Here is a 6,049-nt window from a genome sequence, read left to right as displayed (position 1 = left end):
TTCACACCTGAACCTCCAGCCAATCACAATCCACTATTCTCACCTGAACCTCCAGCCAATCACAAATCCATTATTCACACCTGAACCTCCAGCCAATCACAAATCCATTATTCACACCTGAACCTCCAGCCAATCACAATCCACTATTCACACCTGAACTTCCAGCCAATCACAATCCACTATTCACACCTGAACCTCCAGCCAATCACAATCCACTATTCACACCTGAACTTCCAGCCAATCACATTCCACTATTCACACCTGAACTTCCAGCCAATCACAATCCACTATTCACACCTGAACTTCCAGCCAATCACAATCCACTATTCACACCTGAACCTCCAGCTAATCACAATCCACTATTCACACCTGAACCTCCAGCCAATCACAATCCACTATTCACACCTGAACTTCCAGCCAATCGCAGGTGACTAGGGGGTAAATATAATTTGTGTGAATGAGTGAGTTGTACCATAACCATAACATCCCTGACATACTGTACATTATAATAAATTTGGCCTCACCAGGTTCTTCAGTGTGGCGTTGACACCCACTAGATGGCAGTGTTGAGACGAAATCTGGCTCGGTTTAAGTTGGTCATGTTCAACAAAAACAATGTGAATGTTGTGTGAGTTTTTGTCTACAGACAGAGAGAAAGTTCTAATATATTATATGTGCACTTGAGTTTGTTTTGCCTCAACCTGAAGGTATACAGTAACAATCATATCATCTAGTTTCATTTCTTGTAACACACCATGTGATCCATTCATTTTTTATGATCCAACTTTATGATAACGTCTGAAATATGTTCAGGTAAATGTTTTATTTTAAAAATATTTCAAAAGTAGTCTTTATAATAATGTGAATAAGATTCTATAATAGAGTTAATTATATACCAGGGTAAACTATTTCACTTATGTAGGGCATTTTCCCCATAAGGCTTAAAAATTAGAAGTGTTTCTGTTTCTGGAATTGTTTCTGGAAATGTTCTAAACGAGGTCTCGTGCTGGGGTGCAGAAAGAAACACCACTGCGGTTTCTGAAAGAGATTCAGAAGCTGAAATGAAATGATTTATGAGAGATTTGTGCAGCAGGGCTTAATGTTGTGATGGAGCGAAACACCAATGCCATCAATCCATCATTCTTACTTTTCTGAGATTTGCACATTCACATTGTTTCTGCATTTCAGCTGATCTTAACTAAATAGTGAACACGATGTGGTAAATCACCACCTTTGGATCTCTAAATGTCTCTAAACTGAAGCTGGAAAAAAAAAATGGACGACTGCAGAAGTTATTAAATCCTCTTTTGAAAGATTTTTACAATCACCATCATGCTCTTCAAAACCACAGTCACAAATATAGAGACATGCGTACTGTATATCTCTACATACAGCAACCAATTAACAAGTGTTAACCCTCATTAAGTCCTCATTTACATATAGAGATAAATGTCCTTTTGGTCCAATTTCGGTCATGTAATCAATATTTTTTTCTTAGGCGTCAAAATAAGACTTGCAACAAGCTGTAAAAAACAGAGGCCCATTAGGGCAGGTATCACGCTGCTCCATACTCACAGCATGAGCATTCCTTCAGTGGAGGAGGAGCCAATACTCAGAAATAAATCTAATCCACAGAAAAAATACCAAGTGTAGTGTATGCACGGATACTGTGTCAAGTTTATTTCTATTGCGTTTTTCACAACAGACATCGTCTCAAAGCAGCTTTACAGAATTTAAGAGTTAAGGTGAATGATGTGTATTTATCTCTGATGAGCAGGAAAACTCCCTCAGATATTATGAGGAAGAAACCTTGAGAGGAACCAGACTCAAAAGCAGAACCTCATCCTCATTTAGGTGACATCAAGAGTGTGATTTTAGTCTTTAAACACTACAGAACTATTAGTATTGTAAGATATATATTGTAAAGATTGTGAAGGGAAAGTGGGTTTCTGGAGTGGATAATAGCAGAGTGTCCATCAGAAAAGTGTGTGCACCATGATGACCTCGTTTCCTTACACAAAGGCTGAAAAAAACAATCTCCCTTTTCACAAATCTCCAATTACTGGGTTACTGTTAATATAAAAGATTATAAAAGATGAAGCAGATTTGCATTTAATCTCATCTGAAGAAAGCTAATATTTTCACAAATATCATCTTTGGTTCATGAAGGCGTTTAGTCCAATCCGATCCGATGTGTGTGATCAAAGCGGTCCAATAATAATGAGCATTATCAGCGCCGCATTGAGGAAACATGAGAATTAGTATTCAGCAGCATGAAGCATTCCACATGAATATTCAGTACTGTAACTTCTGCTGATTGGGCCTGAATTTCAATTGTTTTATATTACGATCAGATTGTTCCATTCAGAACTCGCTGAGCCGTGAACGTATCCTGACACTTTCAGTTGAGAATATGATGTCCTATACACCACATGATTAAAAGTTAGTGCACCCCTGACCATCACACCTATGTAGCTTCCTGTACTCTTTTATCTCTTCCTGACCCTGACTCTTTTTCCTCTCTACCCTTGAACTCTGCCAATAACACTTTCCGCTCCTCTCTTTCCTCAATCATGGACCTTCATCTGCCCCATGCAGACTCACCACTGGTGTCCCACAAGACTCAGTACTTGGTCCCCTCTTTTTCTCCCTCTATGCCCACTCTAATGGTGAAGTCATATCCTCACATGGGTTTTCTTACCACTGCTATGCTGATGACACTCAACTCATCTTCTTCTGACCTCCCTCAGGTAACACAGCTTCTGCTTGGATCTCAGCATGCCTGGTGGACATATCTTACTTAACCCCACCAAAACCGAACTGCTGGTCATTCCAGGTGATTCATCTCCAGGTCAGGATCTCAGGATAACTCTTCATGACTCTCTGCTCTCCCCTTCAGCCACTGCTCGGGACCTCGAGGTAACTATGGACAACCAATTTTCCTTCTTCTCACATTTCGCTAATGTGGCTCGTTCCTGTCGATTTTTTCTCTACAACATCAGAAGGATTCAAAAATTTCTTTCCACACAGGCTGCCCAGGTGCTTGTTCAGTATCTAGTCATGTTGTTACTGGACTACTGCAGCTCTCTGCTGGCAGGTCTTTCCCTGAACGCTATTCATCAGGGCCGCTGGAAGTCATTTTGAACAGGGGGGTGCTGTGAATTTTATTTATTTATTTTTTTTGACAAAAAAAACCTATGAGCCTATGGGCCTATTTAGAATACATTTAAAAAATAAATACATAGGGCTGTGACGGTGGCACTTTTTTTACCACCGCGGTGGTAGTGGACCAAATACCGGCGGTGTTGCGGTGGTTGGGGGGTTGTTTTGAAATGAATAAAAAAAAAACAACAAAGAAACAACACACTAAAGCCTGTAAAGCATTGAAATAAATATCAGTAAATACTGGTCACTTACATAATATAATAAAGTTGAATCCATTTAAAAAAAACAAAAACAAATAAAAACAGTTGTATATTTCCACACAAAGACGCGTTATAGCCTCCCCTCTGCGCTTTGAGAGGGATGTGGAACACGAGCAGGAAAGAGACCACCGATCTCTTTTTCTGATATCTTCATGTTGTTGTAAAAGGTACGAAGAGCTAATTTTATCTTACACAAGGGCAAGGCATTTAGGCAATGTGTGCGCGCTGCCAGAGAAAACCAAACTCAAATCACCCGCGCGCGTGTGAAACGCGCTTTACACATGAACCTGAAAAATCAATATTATTAAAATAATCAAAATAATTACATTAAAATCCAAAATACACTTAATAGCCCACGTGTGTCAAAATCATTTCCTAAAATATTCATAAGGAATTTATAAATTGTGCAAAATATTTTTAATAGGCCTACATTTTTTTTTTTAAATCTCTCTCTTGCCAATAGGGGGTGCTGCAGCACCCCCAGCACCCCCACTTCCTGTGGCCATGCTATTCATCCACTGCAAATGATCCAAAACGCAGCTGCACGGCTTGTGTTCAACTTGTCCAAGTTCTCCTACACCACCCCACTGCTGCTCCTCCACTGGCTTCCAGTAGCTGCACGCATCAGATTCAAAACACTAATGTTCACCTACAAGGCCAAAAATGGACCAGCACCATCTTACCTCAGTGACCTCATGACACCTCGCACTGCACCACGCTGTCTGAGATCCTCCAGCACTGCTCCACTGGTACCACCTTCTTTTAGAATGAGAGGTAAGTACACTTCAAGGCTCTTCTCTGTTCTGGCACCGAGGTGGTGGAATGAACTTCCCCTAGATGTCCCTGACTATCTTCTAGTGATGATTGAACACCTACCTCTTCCTGAAACACTTAAACAAACACTTTTGAAGATTTACTTTGTCTTGTTTTCAACAGAGTTAAAGTCTGATTTATCTTAAGTTTGTAATTGACTGTAGATTTATTCATTACTAGAGACTCTTTTGTACGTCGCTCTGGATAACGGTGTCTGCTAAATGCCACACATGTACAGTGGGTACGGAAAGTATTCAGACCCCCTTAAATTTTTCACTCTTTGTCATATTGCAGCCATTTGCTAAAATCATTTAAGTTCATTTCTTTTCCTCATGAATGTACACACAGCTCCCCATACTGACAGAAAAACACAGAATTGTTGACATTGTTGCAGATTTATTAAAAAAGAAAAACTGAAATATCACATGGTCCTAAGTATTCAGACCCTTTGCTGTGACACTCATATATTTAACTCAGGTGCTCTCCATTTCTTCTGATCATCCTTGAGATGGTTCTACACCTTCATTTGAGTGCAGAAAGTTTAGATTATACTGATTGGACTTGATTAGGAAAGCCACACACCTGTTTATATAAGACCTTACAGATCACAATGCATGTCAGAGCAAATGAGAATCATTAAGGTCAAAGGAACTGCCTGAAGAGCTCAGAGACAGAATTGTGGCAAGGCACAGATCTGGCCAAGGTTCCAAAAAATTTTTTGCTGCACTTAAGGTTCCTAAGAGCACAGTGGCCTCCATAACCCTCAAATGAAAGACGTTTGGGACGACCAGAACCATTCCTAGAGCTGGCCGACCGGCCAAACTGAGCTATCGGGGGAGAAGAGCCTTGGTGAGAGAGGTAAAGAAGAACCCAAAGATCACTGTGGCTGAGCTCCAGAGATGCAGTCAGGAGATGGGAGAAAGTTGTAGAAAGTCAACCATCACTGCAGCCCTTCACCAGTGGGGCTTTATAGCAGAGTGGCCCGACGAAAGCCTCTCCTCAGTGCAGGACACATGGAAAACCCGCATGGAGTTCTCCAAGATGGTGAGAAATAAGATTCTCTGGTCTGATGAGACCAAGATAGAACTTTTTGGCCTTAATTCTAAGCGGTATGTGTGGAGAAAACCAGGCACTGCTCATCACCTGTCCAGTACAGTCTCAACAATGAAGCATGGTGGTGGCAGCATCATGCTGTGGGGGTGTTTTTCAGCTGCAGGGACAGGACGACTGGTTGCAATCAAGGGAAAGATGAATGCGGCCAAGCACAGGGATATCCTGGACGAAAACCTTCTTCAGAGTGCTTTGGACCTCAGACTGGGCTGAAGGTTTACCTTCCAACAAGACAATGACCCTAAGCACACAGCTAAAATAACGATGGAGTGGCTTCACAACAACTCCGTGACTGTTCTTGAATGGCCCAGCCAGAGCAATGACTTAAACCCAATTGAGCATCTCTGGAGAGACCTAAAAATAGCTGTCCACCAACGTTTACCGTCCAACTTGACAGAACTGGAGAGGATCTGCAAGGAGGAATGGCAGAGGATCCCTGAATCCAGGTGTGAAAAACTTGTGGCAGCCTTCCCAAAAAGACTCATGGCTGTATTAGATCAAAAGGGGGCTTCTACTAAATACTGAGCAAAGGGTCTGAATACTTAGGACCATGTGATATTTTAGTTTTTCTTTTTTAATAAATCTGCAACAGTGTCAACAATTCTGTGTTTTTCTGTCAGTATGGGGTGCTATGTGTACATTCTTGAGGAAAAGAAATGAACTTAAATGATTTTAGCAAATGGCTGCAAAATAAAAAAGAG

This window comes from Silurus aristotelis (assembly GCF_946808225.1).
Source record: "Silurus aristotelis genome assembly, contig: scaffold_123, whole genome shotgun sequence".
Lineage (NCBI taxonomy): Eukaryota > Metazoa > Chordata > Actinopteri > Siluriformes > Siluridae > Silurus > Silurus aristotelis.
Note: the sequence above shows the minus strand (reverse complement) of the source record.